This window comes from Pygoscelis adeliae, unplaced genomic scaffold (assembly GCF_000699105.1).
Source record: "Pygoscelis adeliae isolate BGI_AS28 unplaced genomic scaffold, ASM69910v1 Scaffold110, whole genome shotgun sequence".
Lineage (NCBI taxonomy): Eukaryota > Metazoa > Chordata > Aves > Sphenisciformes > Spheniscidae > Pygoscelis > Pygoscelis adeliae.
This window is the reverse complement of record NW_008823919.1, coordinates 1,030,252-1,055,638: the sequence shown is the minus strand read 5'-3', so window position 1 is coordinate 1,055,638 and position 25,387 is coordinate 1,030,252. Positions and strand designations below refer to the sequence as shown.

Genomic DNA, 25,387 nt, shown 5'->3' with positions numbered 1-25,387 from the left:
CACTTACCTTCATCTGACCCTCCCCTATAGGAAAATAATCAGTGATGATCCTATGTCTAAGGACAACAGAAGAAAAAGGGGAAAAAAGAGGAAAAAAGAAAAAAAGGTTTTCTTCAACCTTGGAAGAGGCTGAAGAAACTAATCAACAGCACAGAGAAAGGCGTAGGAAGAAGCAAAAAGCATTCTCAGTGAAAGTGTTAATAGTATATAGTAACTGAGGCAAAAGAGGAAAGAACAAAGAACACAGAACTGAAGTGGAGCTGTACTGAAGAAACTGATTGGCACCTAAAGATATTTTGGGATAATATTTATGAATAAAATTAGACTTATATAGCAAACTGGCACAATCTTATACAGGACTCAATACTTCTCAAATATATTTTTATTATAAAGAAAACATACAATTCATATTTATTCTGTAGTGCTGCTGAAGATGCTTGTGTGTGCTTGAGTGACAGTGATTATGTGTAAATGAAGCAAGGAGGGAATGAAATTCTTTAAGAAACTACTCTTTCCTCTGACAGGTATTCAAAAGATCTTTTAACTTTACACAACTTTTCCATATCTGTTGATGGTAGCAGTACCGTGAGAAGAAGTGAAAATCTTTTGGGGATGTATTCAGATCTTGATTTGGTCTCTTACCCCTGTAATCTCATGAACTGCAGAACTTCTTGCCATGCAGGCTATGGCAGGTTCAAGAGGTTTCCTGTCTGCCAGCCGTGGCATACTGCTGCACAAGCGGTTATAAAAGGACCTGTACTTTTTCTCAAGTTGCTTGGTTTATTTTAGCTGTCCCCCAATGATTGTAAACTTTGTTCTGGTGCTTAACAGCAAAAATGCTCTTTTGATCAATGAGACCTTCTCTTTTTGTAGGAGTTGTGGGAATGTAACTTCTTAATTTTGCTGGTTTTTGCTTTATAGTGGCTACTATTAGCCTGAACTGAAATAGAGGTTCTTTATGTGGAATAGGATGTGTGTGTGTATGCGTAAGCGGGTCCCCGCTCTGAAGAGCTAACTGGACAAGGGAAGTATTATTACTCTCTTCCCTGCCCCCAAGACAGGCTGAGGCATGCGAGGTTGTTACTTGTCGAAGGCTGAGCAGGGAAGCTTTCGCAGAATTAGCAATCAACCAAATATCCTGAGTTTCAGTCTGAGGTTTTAACTAGGGGGGGTCATCCTGCCTGTTATATTAAGGTGGTGTAAGACTGTTGAATTTTGCATGCTCTAGGAGTGAATATAAATGAAAATGCAGGGCATTTTAGGAGAAGGCAGGAAGCAAGGAAAGCAATAAGATTAAATAGAAAATAATTACTATATGCTGCTCTCAAATATCAACCAGCATTATTCTTTTCTTCTTGCCACAGGGCCATGTGTCCTGGTGCCTTTTTTTCAGTGCACAGTAAGTGGAATATTTACCTGCTAAACACTAGTTTAATTAATTTTCAGTCTGCTTTTAGCCATTGGGAAGTGGAGCATATGGTCTTGAGCTATTTTCTGCAAGTTCGTAAAGGCATCATTCAGGGCCTGTTGAGTGAAGAAAAAAAATATTAGTTCACTGTAGCATACTCTAACTACATGGTCCAGTTCACAGAGGGTGTTCATCACTGCTGGGGTAAACACAAGAGTTACATCATCAACTCAAAGTCTAATTTAACTAAAATCAATTAAGTTTGATCAATTTAACTAGAAATAAATTAGGGGTAGTTTAAAGCGCTACAAAATGTGAATCTTCCTAAAATTTTAAATTTTCACCATGCTTTCCTACTTAATTTTCTAAATTTTCTGTTAAAAATAATTTCTGTCAGGTTTTTCCATACATTGTGGAAAGTTGATTATAAGCAAAATGCCACAGTGGTGGTGGTATTTTAAAAAAAGGTTCAGTTTAAAATAAAAAAGCACACCTCTAATTCCTCTTGGAGGTAGTAAGAGATAACAATTGCAAATACCTGCAGCAATAAGAGGTAAAATTTTATCTGACAGGTAAGTACCTGATTCGGGAAGATAGGTCAGATTATCTGTGTCAAAAGAACCTGGTAGTTATTTTCATTGTTTGTTTGAGACTAGACGTGTCATCAGATGTTTGTAATACATACAGTCAAGTGCAGTCCCTGTTCAGAGAAATCCCTTTCCTCCTACAGGTTCAGACCTGTAGATATTTGCATACATCAATCTTTGATGGATTACAGTAGTTCTGAAGGACAAATTCAGAAAGCTGCTTTCATGCTCTTAGATATCAATAGCTACTAGGATTACAGGACTCTGGCACTACATTCCCTGGTTTTGTCATCCATCGTTATCTCCAATAACAAGGTTTTCAGACTTTCCTTCACCCCGCCTTTCACAAACTGACAATTAACTGTCTAAAGCATTAAAAACCCCACAAGATGTCTACAGAGTATATGTTTATTTTTTGTTAGCAGGTATCTGAAAATTTCTCTTTTCTAGCTGTGCAAAAGATTCAACATTTTGCAGTTTAAAAGAAGACATGGATAATGCTGAACATGCCATTGGCAGTAATGATTAAGAAAGTAGTATAATCCCAGTCAGTATCTTTCTCTTGCTTCCCTCTTTTCCTTTCTTTGGGTACTTCAGGATGTGATGATTAGTATTCCCTCCCTCTTGCCCACTTTTCCTCTGGTTGCATTATCATAGTCAGTCTGTTAGATAAGTATCTAGCAATGCGTACAGCAAAGTCACTTTATGCTAGAATGCTAATAATATATAGCATACACTTCTAAGTTACTTCAATAATTCTCACAGTGAGTGTAGTACATGTTGTCTCTGAACGCAGAAGACCAAAGCTGGTTATGCTATTTTGGACAGAAATTATCACAGTAGCAGACTTAGTGAGTCTGAACCTACAGTTCACAGGTGCAGTGGCAGCACAATCATTTCCGTAAGAGCTGAAGTCCACGTCAGGGATCAAAGCACCATTTGTACTAATCAACTGAACAAAGATCATCTCTGGTCTGGAGAGTTCCTGTGGCCTGTTATTACAAACGAGAAGAGGGAAGGATGCTTAAACTGCATATGGGCCTTCACGGGAAGCCAACAGTAGTAGGGAACCGCACCTTTTAAAAGGGTATGGTGTGACTGGAGAATCGGTTCTTTCCTTTCCTTTTGTGGTGAAATCAGACCTTGAAGGAAGCAGATAGCTATGGGCATCTTTAATTCTGAGGGACTTCGGAACAGCACAATTTATCAGAAGTAGCCCCTGCCCACCTCCCAGTTCCAAAAGCCCTGAGAAACTGTCTTGAGGAGTATGGAGCTGTTAAGAGTTCCTCCAGAGCTGAAACTGGGGAGGAAAGAAAAGAAAAAAAGAAAAAAACTGTGAAATTTGAATGACACTATGTTTCTATCCACAAACAGTAAGCACCAGCAAAAGAAAGAGCTAAAAATCCTTCAGTGAGGCAGCCTTGTTACTTTTTACCGTAGCTGGTTTTGAAGCACTTGAAATCTTTAATACTTTCTAGTTAGTTCAGGCATATGACAGGTAAGTATTAAAGTGTTATAGATGTGGGGTTATTGCACTTTGTGTTAGAAATAAAAGCAGAAATTTTATGCCTTTAAACTAGGTCTACAAAAGTAAGATGAAAATACAGATTTGAATAGCCTCTTCCGAGGACTTGAGAATTTTCACCAGAGTAAAATGGAGCTGTGCTGCAACTCAGGCACAGGGAAAGCTTCTTCGCTTCAAGTCAGGGTTTAAAAGGGAAGCACTGTAGCTACACTGCTCCAAACTGTGAAATGAAAGAAAGAGCTAGGAGACTTGTTACACTCTATACTTATGGCAAATAGATATATTTTCTTCATATATATATTTTTAAAATCTATATTTGCAAACTAGTGTTTCCTATTACCTACGGGAGGAACAGGTCCAGGAGAGCATAAAATATTGGGTTTTTTATGTGTCAGGTAGGACTTAGACTGGGTTATGTTCCACATCTAGAGATTGTTCACTGAAAAGTAAAACAAGGGTCCGATAATACAGAGCAATGGACCAAAATCATGAGTGGGGATGTGTTGCAGAGGAGAAGAAAGATGTCGTCTTTGGAAAATTCTGTTTAGTCTTCTCTCTTTCCTTCCTCAGTGAAAATTTTACTCTTTATGCATTAGGATATGACTTTTTTTTTTTAATTAGTTGGTGGGTGAGACTACAGGAGCTGAGCAAAGACATGATGACTTTTGTTAGAGTTTCAGAAGAAAAAAAAATTCTTCAGAAAAATGAGGAAAATTATTACTTTTATTAAACTAATTAATTTGTAATGTATACGGAAAAAATATCTGGAGATATTTGCAAAATATCTAGGTAAGTTAGAGATCACAATAAAATTGAGACACTTGTCAACAGGGATTATCTTTAACAAAGATAGTGCAAAGCCCTCAGAAATATTCAGGTGAATAGGAAAACTTTTGTCAAATTCAGCAAGTGCTAATTTTTTGTACTGCTTATGTGGTCATTGTAGGCAAATTTTAAAATTGGGAAAAAGCAGGAATAAATTAAAGAACCCAGTTCTGAAGTACTGTAAAAATAAACAAAAAAAATAAATTGTTTGGTTTTGTGACTGTAGAATGTATTAAGACAAATTAGACAAATAGACTTACTGATAAATTTACAAATATTGTGTTAGAGGAGGCTTGAGAGATCCTCTGGAGAATTCAGGGACGTTGAAAGTTGTTTATTTCTATAATGGTTACAAATGTTTGAGTTTGTGTTGGATTTCTGTATTGCTTAAAAGTACTTGTGTAAAACTTGAAAAACTTGAAAAAACTTGAAAAACTCTACCCATAAAGAGATCCTGCTGAGGTATAATTTGAAACAGTTTTCATGTTGTATAGAGGTTTACATTATCCAAGAATATTAGATGAATGAACAGAAGCTCTTGAAAATGCCTGGAGAGGAAGTCACAGCGTACGAGAGAGCTGTCGTGCGAAATCAGACCAAAGGGGCAATCTAGCCTAGGAACCCATCACTGCCAGTAGCCAGTTTAACAGGAAAAGTGGCACTTCCCCGAGTTTTTTCCCAGGGTCAGATAATTTTGTGGCTCAGGATTTTTCTGAGCAAGTGGCATTGTAATAATTTTTAACACCTTCTCATTCCTTTTTCTGTGGTGCTTCTGACCAGCTTTGTCCCTTTCTTCACTCCTGAGATCACTTAGGAATACGTGAATCAGCGTGGGTCCCAGCATTCCTTCCAGTGTGAAAATTAGTCACATACTCCCCCTTTCCTATTTCTTGTTTCTTACCCATATAAGGAGCTTCCCTCTTACTTCGTGCCTTGTTTTCTTGAAGAGCCTACGGTTGAGGTCCTTTGGGTATCTCACTAGACTGTATCTGCTTCCACCTAATAGGTTTGTTGATTCATTAAGGAACTACACTAGGTATATAGGGTTTGATTTTTCTTTCACAAAAGCCACATTGATTCTTCCACAATGCTATACTTATCAGTATTCCTACATCATTATTAACATTATATTAAAACCTAGCTGTTGAAAAAAGGAGGCTTATGGCGTACTTCTTGACTCTGAATGTTTTTTAAATTCAGATTAGTGTGGGGATGAGTTTAGAAATGGAAGCTACAGGAATTCTGCAATTTCTTGCTTTTTTTAATGTGAAGATACATGAATTTCTGTAAACTTGGTAATAAAGTCGTGCTCTGGCTCTGTGGGGTTTATGTCTTCCTTTTACCCTCTGACTTAATCTGCTTCATTGGCTTATGTTAATCTTCTGGTTTTAAACTGCAGTCATAGATTCTTTGTGACAGAAACAAATAATCTTTCTGGGAATGTTCCACTTCCTCCAGTTCTTCTCTATGACATACTTTTTGTTATTAATACCAAGTTTTGAAAGGAAGTCTTTAAATGGAAAGCTTTTAACTGTCCTTAGAGTACAGCATGAAAATGCAAGAACAAGATTTTCACTGTTTTCCAATCTAAGTTTTATGAAAATTTTCAAGTCTTGATTGGGTGAATCAAAAAGTAGTTTTGTCTCCCATCCTTAGTCATTGACCTGCATGCTGACAGCATCCACAAAAAGCAATTGTTGCAAATATGGGAACTGGACAGAGGCTGTCAGTCCAAAGATCCAGTGCCTCAGACTGAAGCCTCGGCATACACAAGTGATTAAAGCAAACCAAACAGCTGCTGTGGTGGGTTGACCCCGGCTGGCAGGTAAGCCCCCACCCAGCCGCTTGCTGACTCCCCCGCAGTGGGATGGGGGAGAGAAACTGAAGGGGAAAAGCTGAAAACTTGTCGGTCAAGATAAAGAGAGTTTGATAGGTGAAGCACTGGTGCACGCAAGCAAAGCAAAATAAGGAATTTATTGACTACTTCCAATCGGCAGGCAGCTGTTAAGCCATTTTCTGGAAAGCAGGGTCTCAGCATGCGTAACAGTAGCTTGGAAAGACAAACGCCATAACCACAAAGCTCCCCCCTTCCTCCTTCTTTCCCCCAGCTGTTTTTGGTATGGAATATCCCTCTGGTCAGCTCGTGTCCACTCCCAGCCTCTTGACCACCCCCCAGCCTACTCGCTGGGGAGAGCAGAGTGGGGAAAAGGATAAAGAAAGAGAACCTTGACATTGTGGGAGCACTGCTCAGCCATGGCCAAAAACTGGTATGTTCTCAACACTGTTTTAGTCACAAATCCAAAACACAGCACTTACACTATCTGCTGTGAAGAAGATTAACTCCATCCCAGCCAGACCCAGTACACCTCCCAAAAAGTTTCTCAGACAATATAGATTTATAGTGGCTTTTTTATTTAAGAAATAAAGGAAGGGATAGGAATTTTCCAGAATTCAACTTTAGTTGAAATGCACATTAATTTTTGAAATTCAAATTAATCAAATTAAAAATTTAATTATTGGTGCAGCAAATTGAAAATAAACCATACCACCATCACTATAGGACAGATCTCACTGAAGTTCTGTACGACAGTTTTGTATGATTCCACTGTGTTAAGCATTGATGTCCTGGATTGTTTGTCCTGTATTCACAGTTTCAGCTTGTGTCATAACTACAAATCCAATAGTGTTGTGTGCATGATTTGTCATACATTTGTATGCAAAATGAATCATTGAAGGGGCTGTGTGTGTGTAAGCTTTGTTATTCTAGTTGTTACCACATGGTAGTTCATCTGAGTTCTTTTATGAAAACGGTGAGAAAACAGTGAGAAAAGCTGCTGTTCTGACAATAGTGAAATAATGGCATTTTACAAATTTTACAAGTTTTCAAGGCTATGAGAGGCAATGTTGGGCCTGTTCTCTTTCCTCTAACTTCCAGAGCCCCCAGAACCCTTTCTGGGTTTTGCCATACCCAGGACATTTTCATAATAAGATGTCTAAATGATCTGGTGAACATTTCTTGTAGATTGCTCAACTTACATAATTAAATAGTTGACTGTTCTATGACTTGTCTAGTATGGTGTCAACACATTTTATCTATGGCTTTAGACTTTGCTGAATAACTGCCCTGAAGCATCATGAGCCGCCTTGTTCTTTTGGCATACCAAAATGGTGTGATGCTCTTTCCCCAGAGTGAATGTTTGTCACCATTTTTATGTGTGTCCATAATGTTAATGTGGCCTTATATCAGTATAGGAAATGTATGAATAATTCAATAGAGTTGTTTTAATAGAAACAAACATATTTTTTCTTTAGAGTAAAAACAGATTGTGATTCATGTTGTTCTTACACACTCATTGGGGCTGCTGTGACATGGTTTGTGTGTGTTTGCAAATGACTCCTGCTGTTTAAAGAATGTAATTTTTTAACCTGGAAAGTTGCATTTCCTCTTTCTTTCTCCTGTTCAAAAATGTTTGTGTCATCCAACCTGTAAAACAGGAATAATACCATATAAGCTGTTGCATAGCATAACAAGAACAAATCAGTGTGTATATGTATACTAAAATTAGAATTCTTTGAAAGGATTTAGTTAATAATTCATATAGTCATAGAAATCATCATCATAATTTGAAAAACAGTCAAAGAAGAATTAACTGCATCATGTTTGTTTGGGAAGAAGCAAGAACATGGCCAAAACAAAAAACGTTGCACAAAGCATGTAACTGACAAATATTTTATCAAAGTTATGAAAAGGAATGTTTGACAAGAAAGAGATTTGCCATGAGTCCTTTGGGAGGACACTATTTTTTCCTCCTTTAGAAGTTGCATGGTCAGGCTGGTTTGCTCTGTAATTCCTCCCAAGGAGCCAATGAAGGTTCTAGTGGTCTGGATTTTCTGGTTGTTCTAAATGCAAGGAAGGGAGGGTGTTATTTGCTCAAGTTTCTTAGTTAAGGACTTGAAATTTTGTAAATGATAGATAGACATACCTTTCCATGTAACGGAAAGCCAAGTGCTTAATTTATTAGAATTAACTAAGTTGATAACAATAAAATGTGATTTAATTGTAATTGATATTTAGATTAAGTGTTATTGGATCAGTATTAAATATGTTTTTAGTATAGTTATGACTTTTCATGGTCTAGTAAAGATAGAAGAAAATGATGACGTTTTCAGTCAAATATCTCCTTAGGAACACTGGTTTGTAAAAGTCTGTTGCTGACCTTTTCTTAGATGACTCTTTATAGAAAAGATTTTTCTTTATTTAATCGCTACCTTAAATTAGCCAACTAATAGCCAGTGATATGCAAGGTGTTCAAAGCATGAAAAGCCCAAAAGAACAGCAAAGGAAAAGTCAATGGAAATAACAAATAAAGCGGGAGTTGAAATATTCCTTATGAAGTAATGAGCTGTTGAAAACAGTGGAAGGAAAACAGTCAGGAATGAAATTGAATAGAATAAAAGCAGCATGGGTAAATGGTAAAATCTGCATCAGACAGGGATTGAAAAAAGCATTTTGATGAGCTCCATGGAGAAATGAAGACGTTAGGGCTTAAGGTCAGTTCATATAGCCAAGTTTCAACACATTGTCGGTTCGCAGCAGTGGAGCTATACACACTGTAACACTATCAGCATGTGTGAAAAAGCTGTAGTAAGGTATCGGCTGGAAATCTTGACGTGCTGCTAAACTCGCTGAGGTGTTAAAAACTGTGCAACTTTGGATAAATTTCACAAAAAACAGGAGGGATATCACTAAGATCAGTTCTTACTGATCTTAAATATAAAGTGAAAAGAAAGAAGGAGTAATAATAATCCTTACAAAGGAAGTATTACTAGAAGAGTAGTGGCATAGGTCTGCCTGCTCTTCTCTGAATCTTTGGCTGCTCTATATGCCCCATTAAGGACAACCACCTCAGCATGTGGCTTTGTGGTACTGTGGCAATCTTGCTATTTTTTTAGCATCTTTGTGTGTTTTGCCATTGTGGTATGAAATTTATTTTTCAAAAAAGAAACTGTTGACTACTTACGTGGCAGGTTATTGGGCAAATCACTATTGTGGATACTTTGTCATCTTCACATTTGAGAAAACATTTCCTGAGGATTGTATTTTGCCTGTGCAGCTTAGCGGGGAATGCAGACTTTTCCCATACGTGCACAGCTCTGTATTTTATGTGAGCTTTGAGCTGATTTTCAAGTAGGGTGTGGCATACATGATGTGTCCTAAACAAATGGATGATAACAAAAGATTTCCTCATTCCAGTCAGTGGCTTAATAAACATGGTCATCTATTCTTAATCAGGGCTGAGGAGGAATAGAAAATTTTGCAGTCTGATGACCATGTATGGTCTCTTCTCTGCTTGAGAGGCAGAGTGTGTAATACCATTTCAATGTGAGTACAGCATTACAGTACCTAACATTGTCTACCAAGAAAAGCTATTTTGCATCTGTCTTGCATTATACTGATCCTTAGCCTGCAAGAATCAAGTAAGGTTAAGTGTCCTGATTTTTCAAAGGTGATGAACAACATTTCTCTTACTGACTTCGTTAGGAGCTCCAGGTGCTTCTTGGAAACCAGGCTGCAATATAACTAACAGGATCGCAAAGTACCTCCAATTCATTATGATTTCAATAAGTGCAACTCATCAAGGGAAAAAAATCTGTTTATAGCTGATGTCCAGACCTTCTTTTCACACCTTAAAACTGTCAGATTAAACTTTTTCTCATGCAGGAATCTTTCAGTTGTCTTTCTCTATAGCTATAAATCTCTGGCTTCAGAGAAACAATTCCCTGCCATGCCTAAAAAGACGTATGTCTCTACTGTCATGATATCCACCCCTGTAGCCTGCTTTTTCCTTTCTGCTCTGCTCTTCCTCCCTAATTATCCTCTCATGTTGGGGTGAGACACAGCAGGCTGTTTGTGTTATCCTTCCTATGCTTTCAGTGCAGGTGTGTATTTCCAGAGTGGGTGTATCATTCCTCGGTCCCTGACTCTGCGTTACTCTGAATCTGCAGTTTTCTTATTAGGACTGACAGTAAATGACCTTTGCATGTGAGCTAAAATTTTGCTCTTCATCTTCTTCAAGACCTTGAGCTGTGTCTCCTCTTTGTGTCTGAAACTTAAAACCTGGTTTATGTGCTAGTTATAGAGAGAATTTTCAGATCTTTTCAGCCTTTGTGCCATATAGCATAAATGACAGGAAAAATATAAAGGGAGAATCCTTGTTAATTTTTTACCTCATTTCAAGTATTTTAACTGATGGATCATTCTGTAATATGACTTTTTAGACATTGTACTACCAGAGACATCATGTACCTACCTCACACTTAGCAGTCTGATGCCCAAAAACTTTTCATTGCTTCTGAATATTTGTAGAATGCAAGCTTAATCTGCAATATCTACAGTAAATGGAAAGTTTAAGCAAGGCCTCCCAGCTAAACCAAAAACATCTGAAAATAATAAAATGTAACAATGGAAGAGACATTTTCCAGTATAGAAATTGTATCATTTGAAACTGTAAGATGTTTTCTTTCCTGAGAATTTTTTTTTTTAAGTCCTGGCTGATTGAAAGTTGGAGATCAGTGTCGCAAAATTAAGTCTCAGATGGTACAATTTAGAATATAATCTTGCATTCATTAGGTAAAGGATTCCTTTGGTTATTTGACTGCTGTATGCAAATGTGACAATTTAGGCACATATGTGAAAAGATGTTCCCTCTCCATGTTAGAGTTAAGGTGTATAATGCAAAGTTCTTTACTGACAAAAATTTAATTTCAATGTAATTACATAAAATTTTCACTCTTCTTGTGATTTTGTAGGACGGGAATTGATGTTTCTGTTTTCATTCCCTTTTTTGGACCCTTCTATTTGCTTATTGTAAAAGCAGACTGAGCTGTGCCACTTTGTACCACTGCAGAGCTCTAAGGCTCCCCAAGGCCATCAGGATCCTGCCAGAGGAAGAATTTTCATGGCAAGCTGCAATTACTGTTTTATTACTGTAAAGTGACTGATGTTGCTCCTGTATAACCCTATGTCTTGCCCATAGAAAAGACGTTTTGATCGAGGTCGAAAAAGGAACTTTAATAAGTGATGTCTGTGATTTCTGACAGTTGCTGGAGCAATCATTCTCACTCATAAACCAGTATAGGCAAGATGATTAATGCTGTTTCATTTTGTGAGGCATCAGGTTGCTCACAGATCATGATGCTCACAGCATCATGAACTGAGTAGAGCTATCTTTTTGTCTCCTCTTGACAAGGAGGAGACAAAACACAGTTTGAATGTGGCACTAGGAATAACTGGAGTTCTTTGTTCTTTTCTGCTTAGAGAATCATATAACTTCATTTCTATTAGTGTATCTTAGATGATGAAAACTTTTATAATTTGATGAATATCTTAAAATATACAACAATATAAAAGTTATTTAAACTACAGATCTTCACATTAGTAAAGCAAAAACCTTTCAAACCAAAGAACTTTCTTTTGTTCCATTTTCTAAAACAGTAGCTTTTAAAAGAGTAGTTTCTTCTGGTGTAATTTTACTTCAGTAAATTTCCTTTTTATTAATGCTATCACACTCCAAAGGTGTAATTCTATTGCTTCATAGTATTATGTTTTTACAGTTCCCTTCTGTCTCTATTGCCAGTCCTCTGCCTGAAGCCAGTCTGCTTATTGTCTAAATCAGACGTATAAGGTTCAAAATTACAATGAACTGAACCAAAAGCATAGTTACTTGTGAAGCATGCCTATTTCTAAAATATAACACCAAAACAAGCAATATTTTTTTTAATGCTTTCACATATTGTTAAGATTTTGTGGGTACTTTAAAAATACAGCTGTGTGATGTTTTTCACTCTGCCTCTCCCCATGCTTTACACTTTAAGAAGAAAAAACCATATATAGGAAAATGCATAGAATGGATTAGGAGAGGAAGGGGTGGGGGCTGCCTGTAGAAGAAGTAGAAGAAACGTAACACAGAAACTTGTAACAGATCCAGCTTTATTGAAATCTAGTGGAAAGATTTCTGTTCGTTTCAGTCAGGTTAACTAAGGTCTCCCAAGGAGGAAAGGAAAAGCCCTCGAATGCATGGGATATGCTTTTGCTTCTGCGTTGGTTTCTAGTAACATCCGAAAATACAGTGACATACAGACACTGATTAAGCACACTTACGGAGATGCTTTCTGAAGGAAGGGCTGGACTAGACTGGTTTAAATAATTAAACCAGACAAACCCCGAGTCTCTTCAGATGTGATAAGGGGACACAGATCCCAATACTTTTCCATTTTTCTTCAACTATTTCAGCTTTATCTAATTAAAGAGCTTACCTTTCTGTATATATTTTAGGTAAAAATATGTAACTAAACTAAAAAAGCTATAGGAGTACAAATTCTTACAAGACACTTTTCTGGTCAAAACAGCCAAAGAGCCGACCCATCCTCATCAGCAGTGCTAATTCACTTTTAAAAGCTGGAAACAAGAAGTGGAAATCTCGTAATAATTAAAAAGTTGTGAAGGATTAGTGTTTGTCCCTTGAAGTTTTTAGTTCTAAGTAAGGACTTAATTGATACTTTGTAGTCATAGTTGTTTTTAAAATTTAAAACAATGGCAGGAATTTTTGAACCATGCTACATTAATGAATTGTTAAGCTGAAATTGCTTCATAGCTGAAGGGGTCATAGACAAAAAAATTAATGGAAAGAAAAAAGCAAACATAGGCCTTTATTAGTAGTACACAGGCAATTAAAATTTCAAATTACTTCATACTTTGAGTAGGCTTTGGAGGTTCCTCTCCCCCCGCCCCCAGTATTGGTAGCACGTTTCCAGTAATCTGCACTGTTTGTTGTCAGTCTAGTATTAAAAATATTATCCTCTGGAAGATAAATAGGAAATGTAAATTAAAAAACATTTTTACACATCGTCAGTAGTCTTAGAGAGAATTCTATTGTTAAACTGTTCAAGCTTGTCGGGTGTCTTGGTAACATTAGTTATGTCATTGCTTGGGGTGTTTTTAGTGGTTGTAGTTTTGATAGCTACATAATTATTCCCAAATGTTAATATATATAATTATATATTACTATTCCCAAATTCTTACACAGGAGTGTGCAAGCAAGCATAGTAAAGCTATACTAACCTGCTGTACTGTTGACAGTGTTGTGTATGTGTAACTATATATGTTTATACATGCATATATATGAAGAGGGTATTTTATATATTTTTAATACGAGTCATATAAATGTATATTTATATTTGTTTATATTTCTGCATACTTTTATATAAATAATTATGTATTTTATGTCACTGCTGTCACTTAGAATGATCTAACTTACTCCTGTAAAGCCCACGAGGAGTGTCATACAACACAATTGTTGAATTGTTGTTTTACCTTGGTGTGTGTATGCATGTTCTGTGTACACAGAGGTGCCAAATTAGAGCTGAGAGAGAGTGAAAAGAGGGCTTCAAATATTCCTTTGTGTCTTCTTTTGTAATATTGTACTGGGGCTCAATGGTTGAGCAAGAAGTAAAAGAGGAAAAGTATAGATACATTGTTCAGTAATAGCTGAACAGTCCTTCTCATGGAAACTGGAGTTTGAAGAATGAGAAATGGGAAGATTTTTTGTTTGTTTGTTTACTTTTCCCTTAAAGGGCATAGTCATTCACTGTAAACCTTATACTTGTTTTGATTAATAAAAAAGGAGTTTAATAAAACTGTCTAAATGTTGAGCCAGGAGGATGAGTATGGAGGGGACAGCAGTCTGTGTGGCTCTATGGTTGGGGGTTAGACCGATGCCAGATATTTGGAAATAATTTTCTTTTTCTGTTTTCTCCTCCTGTGTTTTTTGCATGCCCTGATATCTTTCACTATGTCTGTTCTGCTACCAGCTCCCTGACAAATTTTGTGTTCGAGATCAGGTTTTACAAAATGCAGGGTTTTTACAAAAAATTTTACAAAATCAGCAGCTGATTTTACAAAATCAGCAGCTGGCAGATCTAGTCTTCAGAAGTATTGACTTTCAAGTATCTTTCCGACTTATTTCTGGTGAGGGTGAAATGTGTAGTGTGTACGTCCTTCCTTCTTTGCCATGACTTCATTGTCTTTCCCTGTGTACAGCCTTCTCGCTCATGGAGTGCCCTTCACAAGGCTGATAGCATGCTGCAGTCATAATTCTCTCTTCTGGTGACAGAGAGGGGAGTCTTCTGTCTCTGCAGATTCCCAGGGAGCAGCTGAGGCCAATGAAAATAGACTTTTTGGGTTCAGTCCTGCAGTACTAAGTCTGGCAGAAATCCCAGAGAAGCTACTGGGAGTTTTGATTAAGAACAGAATTCAGGTTTAGGACCATGGTTTGCATTTAAATGTAGATCTTCTGGTTTTGCTACCTAGACGCTGTAGCACTGAACTGGTCTATAAGAACTAAGAAGGGAAACAGAAAGATAGAGGCTAGAAAATGTTTCTGTTACTCAGCTTGAAACAGTCAAAAAGTAAGTTTCATGTAACTGGTGAAAAGCATATTGGACTTCAGAATTAAAAGTTTTAATGATTTTGACAGTTAAATATGGCACAGCAATGTTGTATCAAAGAAAATGTTTAATTTTAAACTATTGTTGAATTTAAAATGAATTCAATATAAAGCTTTAAAATTCTTTAAATTTGCTCTGCTTTAAATTTTCAACCATATCTGTCTTCATAAGTATTAGTTATGCAATGTCTTAAAAGCTATAGTTACTCTGATAAAATTATATGGAAAAGAGTAATCCAGGTATTATCAGGGATAGAGTTTGCTGAAGCCAATCAAGAGCACATTGCATCCAGGCTTGCAAAATACCGGAGTGCCAAAAGTAAGCTGGTTGATTCCACCTCAAAGTAATAGCTTGGTATATGAGAAATCGCAGTAAGTTGTTTGTTTATTGGGAAAAGAGATGAATCCTCTGAATTAACTTCTGTTCTGTATTTTAATTGTTGAAAGATGCCCAGCTTTAGAGTGTCCCACTGAAAATATTGTATAAGCCAAAGAGGTAAGTCTCTAAAGCTCTTTTGTTTTGCTGAACAAAAAACAGAGATCTGAAGAAGAGGAAACTATGCTTTTGCCACTCCACAGAGGGAACTTTAGTAAATAGTAACTGGCTGGGTTTTTAGTTTATTATCAACTCAAACAAAGTATCAGGATAGTCTAGACTGTCATCTGGGAAAATGTTTCTTGCAAGCTAAATGTGCTTTTTTTTTTCTAAGAGCAATGTGTGAAGCAGTTTTTCCTACTTACATTAACAATTAACAACATTGCATTCACCTGCATGTCCATGGTTTTAATAGGGTTTCTGATCTGCTGAGCCTTTTTGCATGTTTTTCTTAATTTACACAGGAATTGGTTATGAAATATTTTCCGTCCTCTTTTTGTGAGTATGGATGCATTCTGAAGGCCTTCCTAAAATGGCTACTAAAAATACTACAGTTAATGGGAGAGCTCCACAGCTGCAGTCATTCACTGTTAACCTAACTTCAGCAGAGGCTCCATCGTGCGTTACGGTGCCTAACTTTGTTCTGACTCTGGGTTGTGGCCAGCTGGGGGATAACATGTAAACATCATCTCCTTTTATGTCTTCCTTCTTATTTTTGACCTCACAAAGTAGTACGCAGATTGCGAGAGGGTTGAAAAAAAACATTAGACCACTTCTCCGCCTACCACGAAAGTTGAAGTTACATTTAGCTGCTTTTAAGTTTTGCAGCTGTAGAAAACTCTATATTTGCACCTTTAAATTGTCCTGACTGCTCTTCCACACTTGGCTAACTGAAATATGTCCCAACATACCATGGTGAAATCAGAGTTTCTGAGAATAATTAAGTATTCTCTGTGGACCTGTTCTGCAAACCCTTCTCCATGTGGGTAGTCTTAACCAGTACAAAATGCCTCACTTTCAGTAGTGGGATTGTTTTCTGGCATGAGTAATGACACTTGGCTCCAAAGCAGGGGGGTGAGGGTGGGGAGGGGGACTCTGCACTGTGCTCTTTACACTAGTCTTCAATACTCTTAAAAGGTTATCACATCTGCATACCTGAATCTTTAAATTTCCTCTTTGCTGACAAGAGATTCTGTTGCTTTGAGGTTGAACTGAATAGCACTCATTTCCTGGGGTGGGGAACCAAAAACCTGTGGAAGATGTAATTAAAGTTTTCATATTATGGTCCAGAAAAGTAGCATATTTTCTTTGCAGGCATAACAGCAAGGTATTGACTTCTTAATTGTTGGGATATGAAGGAATTGAAGACTATAATGTGCATTTGTCCAGCTTTCCAGAGTCTAAGTTTTAACGAGTAATATCTTTTTCTTTTCATCATATGGGCAAATCGTGTCTTGTCAATGAAATCTGAATACAAGGTTTTGTGCAGGGTACGGAGTTTCAACAGAGGTAAGGAGAATCCTTTCTGTCACTGAAAATCAAACATCCAGCTGTCAGGCTGTAACAGAAAATCTTTCTGCGCTACCCTGTTCCACCTACAAAGCCTTGTTGGTAGTACAGCGTGCTCTCCCAGTGGGGATTTAAATGGCCTTGGCTTCACTCTGGTCTTCTGGTATTTGGTGGACTTAGGTCTTACCCTTGACTGTATGGTAGAGAGGAAAATATCTGGCTTCCCTTCCATTAAAGTTTTGAGGTTTGGGGCTTGGGGCTTTGGGGACGGTTAATATTTGTTGTGCTGTAGTTCTGAAGGAGCCTAGTTGTGAACCAGAATGCCAGTATGCTGGGAATTCCTCTAACTCAAAGGAGAAACGTAAGAGGAGAGAGCGGTAGGCAGCTTTGAATTTTGTAGACATCTCAGCAAAATAAAGATGTAAGAAGCTAATAGTAGGATAGCAGTTATGAACTGCTGAATCTTGCAAAAAATTATTCTTGTGATTTCTTGTCTCCATGTACACTTTGCACTGTGGTAATTCAGCCTGTAACTTCCTGTAATAACTGGTGATTGTTATTTTGTTGTATGTCAGCTTGTGTGTTATGTATTTGCTAGTAGAGGTATTTCATGAGAGTCCAATATCCAAACTTGGATGCAGTCTTTACGTAGTAGTAGGGCTTGTAGAAATATAAGGAAATATATACATTTACAAGAAGCTCCAAACAAACCAAAATTGGAGACCTTGCTGGAACCAAGATTTAGTTATATTTATTTTCCAGCTTTTATTCTACACTTGAAATTTTGTAGCAGTCAGTGTATGATACTGCAGTTGCACATGGCAGCAGTTTCTTCCAAGAAGTTTGTAAGTATATGGAAATACTTCGCTTTTGAAAGCAACTAAATTCCATAAATGACAAAAGCAAAGTATTTCCATGTTTCTGTCTTTCTCTGCTTTTTGTGTGTGTATATTTTTCAAAATATTTTGTCTTAAAATATTAGAAGCATTTTTTTCAATGTTGAGATTGATTACAGAAAATTGCGTTTTATTTCAGAAGTATTGTTGATTATCTGGTACTTTGCCATCCTTTCCCATGTGCTTAGCTGTGTAAGAATGAATTATTTTTCATTAAAAAAAAGACTTTTAAGATCTGCAGATAATACTATACTAATACTTTATCTGCTTAAAACTGACATAATATCAATTATATTAAAATGGGTGTGCAAACCCTGGAATGTTGTTTTTGGAAAAGAGCTGCTTTTGCTGTTCCAGCAAGAGGAAAATGAGAACGTGCTTAGAATGGACATGACAGCAGTACTGGTGGAAACTGGAATTTTGCTAAAAGCTACAAAGCCCACATAGACTGCTGCATTAAACATGCTTTGTTTTTCTTCTTTCATTTAGAGCTGCCCCTCCACTCCCTTTCTAATTTCCATGTGTATATTAAGTTGCCTAATCAATCGCAGGAGTTTGTGTGATGGAAAGTATTGCATTGCAGGAGCTGGTCAGAAATGGTCATGTGGGACCAGTAGAACAGTAGTAAAATTTCAACCTGAAAATGAAAGCTGTCAGCTGTATAAAAATGTTCAAGCCTTCATGATATATTTAACATAAATGTTCAAAACCTTTTTTCAACTAAATTGCTCTTCTTCACTATTACATATAAAAAAAATTATAAAAATCATTGCTTCAGACAATGACTAAAGAACCTTCTGGGGATGTGTCTCAACTTTGAGTTTTCCACAATTTAAAATGTTTAAAAGACTTTGGTGTTCATTGTTTATGTTAATCATAAACTTAATTGTATTAAATAATTAAGGACTTGACACAGAGGTTTTCTTCTTAAAAAAAAAAAAAAAAGCCGGGGGAAGGAGGCTCAGACTGTACTATTCAAGCTTTGGTTTATGTGAACTTTTTAGTCTAAATAGCTGTACTGCCCATCGACTGTTTTTTCCAAGAGAAATCAATAGCTTTGCCAAGACTCTTTCATTTTCCAAGAGACTAGCTCTCATTTTCAGCCAACAATCTTTTTTCCGTAACTTGTTGGATGTCACCTTTGAAAAAAATGCTTTTTATTTGTATCAAGCCTGAATCAGTACAATTCATCTAACTTCTTGTTACCTTTGAAACCTCCCTTATGGTGAACCCTCAGTGTTGGCAGCTAAGCATTACTGCAAAAAGAACAATTTTCCATATTAGGATGATTAAAATATTAAAGGAAAAACAATTTTAGATAATCTTAATAAAACAAACATATGTACCTTTGTAATGTTTAAATATCTTTTTGCACACTGTGACTTACGATCTGCAGATGTTGGAGTTGAAGAAGAAGAATAATATTTGCATATGCATACATTTCAGATTTGTGGTCTGAACTCAAGTACAACTATGAGTATTACCAACCCTTTCATACTCAGATGAAAAGTTAATCAAGGAAAGCCCTGATCTCCCATTTTTTGGAAACAGAAGGTCCGGGCAACGCTGTCATTCATGCAGAATCAGTGGGAGAATGGGGTATGCTTTGCTCTTCCAATCCTGCTGGTATTATGGTAGGAGTCACACACTGTGGGATTTCCCACTGCAGGAAGATGGAGCTCAATTATACTTTTAATTATCGAAACATTTAGATTTCACATTGCAAAGGGGAAAATTCAGATACAGTTTCTTTGAAAAATCTCATCAGTAATCAAGGACCAGGTGCTGCAAAAAGCAGCAAAAATAAGTTTCAGGTTTCTGGAGACCTCTGAATGTTAGCGGAAATTATGGGGAAATTTGCTACAGCATCCTATCAGAGGTGTGATACACTTGCTTCTCCAGCATGTTTCCTGTCGGAGCATCTTCTAGCAAGGTGAATTTAGCTTCAGATCTTTGCCAATATAGACTTAATCTCTCCACTCGGAAGCTTCCTTGACATGGAGTCTAGTCTCCTGGACTTTCACCCACTGTGCTAATTTTTCTTTTGGAAGGGAATAAAGTTCCTGGTAACCCTAACAGCAGGTACTACTTTCCAGCATTCAGGTCCCATGTATTAGGTTGTTTATCTAATAATGCTGATGTAAGAAATGGATTTTTCAGGTATCATTAATAAAAATAAACTGTTTACTATACTTGAGCCTGCAAGTGAGGTGGTAGAAGTTGAAATTACTTATTTTCTCATCCCTTCATTAATATTTGCTAAATCATACTTATGGGAGAGAGGTTCTGTAAAAAGTCCTTATTAAAGGCAAATTTGCTTCGTAAGGAAGTGAAACAGATTTATCAAGTATTAGGTTTTGTTCTTTAATTGACGGGCGTGGGAGGGCATATCTCAGACCTCCTCCTTTACTCACTCCTCATGTGATTCATACTGATCAACATGCTTAAAGTTTTCAGTATTTTAATTTTAGTAATGGAAGTATCAATATTCCAAATAGCTTATAGTTAAAAATATTTACTTCCAGACACATTGCTTTCTTATTTAGTTATGGTTCTATGGAGTTTTGTTCAAATAAAAATGTTGGAAGAGACTTTACAGTTCCTTCTTGCTAATCTTTCTAGCACTCAGACATGAAATACAGGATTTGTGATAATATGCTGCTCCAGCACCGCAGTCTACGTCCTTTTACCCTTCTGGGGCTTTTACATAGGCTTTATTTAGGGGCAGGAGACTGCCACTGCACCACAAATAGTACTGTTGGGCTTTACACAGAAACAATATTTTGGTATTGGGAGCCTTCAGTTAAAATTTCAGTCTGTGCTTTCCCATGAAAAGAAACTTCAAGTTTTCGTATTCTTCCAGATAACTTGCAATGGACATTCCAACATGTCTAGGTGCCTTTTTACTTTTCTTTTTCTTTATGTCTCACCTTTTCTCTTTTTAGTTACCTAAGAAGAGGTAAAATTTTCATGGGCAGGAGTAGTTAACACAGTATGAAACTGTGGAGGCTAGGACTATGACAAAATTCAGATAGAAATTGGATCCTTATATGTGTACCAAAATATTTTAATGTTTTGTCCTGAATGACAACAAATGGTAGTTGGGATGTTAAACATTGTTTCTGGTTTTGAGCTAGTGGGTGTTAGACACCAGGAGGAAACTTAATGTGGCAGCCAGATTATCCCATGTCTACTTACAGCAGGCTTTTTACACCTTCATCTGAATCATCTGGTTTTGGCCAGAGCCACAGGAAGGAAAACAAAATAGATGGATATTGGACCACACCCAACACTACAATTCTTACGTTTCTAATCCTTGTGGCAGGCTCCCTGTCAAATATCATTTTTTAAATTACAGGTAGAATTAGAATAGGCTTAAAAATTTTTAAAAGGGAATTAATGAAAAAGATCTCAAGGACCGTGATAACTAGATAGTCCCATTTGTGAATACAGAATGCATACTTCAGGAAAGAATAGAAATGCTGTAGTATAATTAAATTTAGAAGTCCAGTAAGCTATTTCCAGGGGTTTTTTTTTATGTTGATGCCAAGAAAAAAGTACTTCTTATTAAACTTAATTATATTAACAGTTTGGATTGTTGATAAAGGTTGTCATTCTCCAAGTCATGGTGCATATTAAATATAATTTTCTGAGGTTAAAAAAAATGCATAACACGTATGTGCTGAAAATTGCTTTCTTTCACCAAAGCAATTACCCTTTCTAAGCAACAAATGATTTATAACATGTGTTCTAACACATGTTCTTTCTGGCAAAATTATTCCGGCAGCAATGCTGGGAAAGGAGCAAATGAAGAAACACCTAACAATAAGACAAGAAAACCAATATGGAAGAGATGATTGACTGATAAACTCAGGGTTTTTAAGGTCAGATGAACCATTATAATAATACAGTCTTGACTGACTGTATAAAACAGACCATAGAATCTCCCATGGTAATTTCTGAATCAAATACACAGCTTCATTTGAAACTACAAAGTATCTTCAGAATGGCATCTAGTTTTAGTGTGTTTGCTTCCTGTAAGTAAAAATATACTATGTGACTGGAGACCTTTATGTAAAGAGCTGTACTTTACTATTAGCCCGAAAATGCCTGAGTTCATTTCATACTGTAAAATCTTATGTTATCTTCTTAGGATAGAAGACCAGCCACTACTCAGACTCTTTACCTTTGGACTTCATTTTGGATAAACTGAATGGATAAAGATTTTTAAAATGGATACAGTTGTTACAGAAAATATTTTTAATTACAATGTTATTTTAAAATATTCATATTACTATAAAGCATGTTTCTGAAATCTTAAATTATTCTTCTGACTCTTTGCATAATTTTTCCAGTTTTCCAGCATCCCATTTGAAATGCAGTTGCCATAGCTGTGCAAAGAGCCACTCTTGCTGGGTGCAGATAGCAGGTTACTTCCCTGTTGCTATCTGGAAATGGTCTGCTGCTAGGTTCCTGCTTCTGTAACCCAAGGTTCTATAAGCCGCACATTCTCGTAGGAGCTCAGGATCTGTTGCTTATATGTCATTATTCTGAAGTATCATTCAGGATCTCAGCATTTTGGGTTGAATTTATTTTTATTTGTAAATCTATCTGGAAGCTTAATGATAGTTCCATTTGTTCTTCTACTGTTTAAGATGCAGTAGTCAGATTTTTAGATACCCTACTGCAGACTTACACTGATGGAAGTTGTTTGGTTCTAGAACTGAACATTATGATTTATGCACTTTCTGTTTATTAAGGCATGGGTAGGCACATATATATAGGTTTCCAGAGCATATGTTTCTTATTTAATGGGATATATTAAGCAATGGGTGTATTGGTATCACTGCTTCTTGTATCTAACTCATTCATATTCTCTTGCACAAACACTCGTTGTAGTCTGGTTTTATTCTCTAATCTTTCTTTCAAACGCACCCTCCAAACTCAAATTTTCATTAGTAGGGTTGGCAGAGTGTATACATAATCATCTTAAGTCTTATGGGAAGGTAATGGAACTCAAAGACAATTCACAACTCAAGTTTAAGTTCCAAGTTTAATCTTGTCTGATTGAATACCAAACTTCTTAACATGGAAGGTCTTTGGCCAGAATATTCCTATGGATCACCAACCATTAAACAGAAAAATACATAATTTGCATTTCTACTCCTACTGTAATGTTATCCAAAGATTGGTCCTATAAAAAAGTGTACCTCGGAGAACAGATGCTACAAAAATACAATATTGTCCAGCAGAACTACTTATTTTCTGAATGGGAGTCCCAAAGTGAGCTGGGATGTCAAGATTATCAGTCCTGGTGAATGCAAGCTTTGGAAATTTGAAAGATGCATAATAAATCATTATTTGATTTCATTATAGGGGGCATTCCCCCATGAAGAACTGGACTCCGTTTGTGTGCATGAAGTAAGGAATGCATGACTAGCCATCATGCTTAAGTTCTGCAGAGGAGTTGCACATTGAGTAGCCCTCCAGGAATAGATCCATGCCTACATGGCCTGATGCAGAATACAACTTTGGAAGCAGGACAGGGTTTGGTATTCCCATACAGATCTGTGTGGATCCAGAGATCATGCTCCCTTGCACTACTGGAAATCTTACTTCCTTCTGATAGTGATTATAATGGGACTCTCAGTGTTGCTAGTGGCTTGTAAATGGTCTTTTCAGGTTTACCCACACACATCTTTTTGTCTTTTTCAGCATCATGTTTTTGAGAATCTCATTCATGAGGAGTCTAAAATCAATCTTAATTTTCAGGAAAGACTCAATCTTTATTGATCTGACTGCAGTCATCACTTGGGCAAAAATTCTGCAATGTGCAGGTTAGAGTCAAACAGTCAGCTCTCAATACATAGAGCAGACCACAGACTTTCCCAGAATCTGCCTATTATTTGTACTTCAGTCATTAATGAGAGAATGAGTGGACTTCTTTAAATAATTTGTATTACTATCATATTAGTGGTGTATATAGCTTAGTTGACATTAGAATGGGAGTCTGTTTATTGAGCAGTGGTAAAAGCTTTTTCCGTGCATATAAAGCTCATTACTTTCACTGTGTGACATTGAGAATGCTTTTACAGATAATATTAGGCAATAAATTATAATACAGTTATTTGCGAGAGCATAATACTGTTTTCCAACAATGAAATAGTGTTGTCATTGAATTCAATAGCCAAATTCTCATTTGTTTTCACCTGAGTCAGGACATAATTCCACTTCTTTCAGTTGTTAAATTCTGAGCAGTTCTGTTTTTCTTCTGATAGCAGGCAGACCACTGATGATGATTCGCAGGTTAAATGCAGTCTGTCACGTATTCCCCTCAATCTTTGTGACACCTGTGTAAACTTCATATGAAAGAAGTATACAGTCATAATCTGTGATGGAGTCTTTTCCTTACCCTTACCCCTTAACCAAAATCCAGACAAGATTACAGTGAGTTACTGGAATTTAAATCTTTGATGGTTGGAGTTTGTGTTTCAAATATTTGTCATTCTTATATGAGGCTATAGCCTGATGAGACCACTGTCTTCTGCTATCAGTCATCAGGATCTGTATTTTATGTTAAAAATTCAGCTCTCTCCGATTTGGCAAGGGCCTTGCATGTAATTAAACTGAGACCATTGTAAAGCTGCTTGTCTTCCAGTATGTTAAAAGATCACTGAAACCTTTTTCTAATGGACAGGATTTTCTTTTTATAATGTACATATTTTACTAAAAGTACTATCTTTGTGGCTTGATGGACACAGGGGAAGCTCAAAGGTATAACTCTGAAGATTATTTTCTAATGAAAATCAAGGATGATTAAAATTCACAGTCCTTACCGGGTATTTAAGATCTTTTAATCTCCTTTTATTGTTGGGCATTTTTGCTGTGGATACTTACGGGCTTGCTGAACTTCATTTAAAGTGAACAGCCCAGTTGAAATTAACCACCAACGTGTATAGATCACTGTGTGCAAAAGTCTTTCCCAGACTGATACCTGAATGAACTTTATCTAAGATAGGGAACAGAACATTTATTTCTATTTGAGCTAGCTTTTACTTTAAGAGCCTTGTGTCTTAGTGCAAAGAAAACTGAACCTAAGGTCTCACTGGGAAGAGAGACCATTTTCTCCCTTTCCAAACATGTCAAAGCTCTTAATTTTATTCTTCAGGGTGCAAGTATCAAATTCTAGAAGGCATTGATTGTCCCATTTGTAGCTTGGTTGTGAGACCAACTGCACACTAATGAAAGTGTGCGGAAGGCAGTGTGATCCCACATATCAGTATTGGAGTGTGTTTTCAGTAGGAGAAAAAGGAGAATAGGACAGGATAGCAGGAAGAGCAGCCATAACCCCACTGTTATGCCTTCTTTCACGTGACTGAGTCTGAGTGGAAGCTTTGCATTTTCTTCTTTTTTTCCCCCCTCTTAAAGTTTCCATAAGGATATGAAATCTGGCTTAGAGCAACCATCTGTTTCTCATTTGTTCCTAGAGAATTTCAGTTGATTGTTGTTCCCGGTTTGTGTTGCCTCATGAGGTCAAAAAATCTTTCTCTTTATACAGGTTGAACCTTAATGAGTTAACCATTTACAGGAATTTGAGTAGGAGTATATTTTCATATAGTTTGCATGCTATATTCAGGGTACTCAATATAGCTTGAATAGGTTGTATTATCTCATGTTATTCCTCTGAAAATCAATAGTGGTTTACCAATTAGTCCTCTGTAGGTAGCACTATTTTGCACAAGCATTCCAGCAGGAA

At 36.8% G+C, this 25,387-nt stretch overlaps 1 protein-coding gene across 1 annotated transcript in view; it reads left to right on the top strand.

Annotated features, from left to right (window-relative positions):
* Window positions 1-25,387, top strand: part of FBN2 (fibrillin 2) — a 183,735-nt gene that overhangs the window by 8,977 nt on the left and 149,371 nt on the right. The window lies entirely within an intron of this gene.